Source organism: Halyomorpha halys, unplaced genomic scaffold, assembly GCF_000696795.3.
Source record: "Halyomorpha halys isolate HHAL.00 unplaced genomic scaffold, Hhal_1.1 Scaffold431.1, whole genome shotgun sequence".
Classification (NCBI taxonomy): Eukaryota; Metazoa; Arthropoda; class Insecta; order Hemiptera; family Pentatomidae; genus Halyomorpha; species Halyomorpha halys.
The window spans coordinates 211996-212380 of record NW_027108145.1 but is presented as its reverse complement, the minus strand read 5'-3'; positions in this window follow the sequence as shown (position 1 = coordinate 212380).

The window sequence follows — 385 nt, the reverse complement described above, 5'->3', positions numbered from 1 at the left end:
TTTTATTTACACATTTATTTTTGTTTTTTAATCATGACTAAGAAGAAATATTCAAGAAGTGTCAAGAAATGAATCAAGAAGGAAAAATTAATTTCTATCTCTTTTTAAATTTTAAGCTTTTAGGTTTCATGTTACGTATAATCAAAAATATTTAATTTACAAAAAAACCTCTATTCGCAGTATGCGGTTTTTTTCCATGACTATTAGGCTGTTTTTTTTATGTAGTTTACATGAGCTAAAATTTATTAGTTTTATTGCTTTTTTTTCATACATTGAGTTAATTAAAAAATGACTAAATAAAACAAGTTGTTTTGCTTTATCACACATTGAGTTTTTTTGCACTTTGTATTTTATTCCATGTTCCAAAAGTTTTTACTGCACAAAT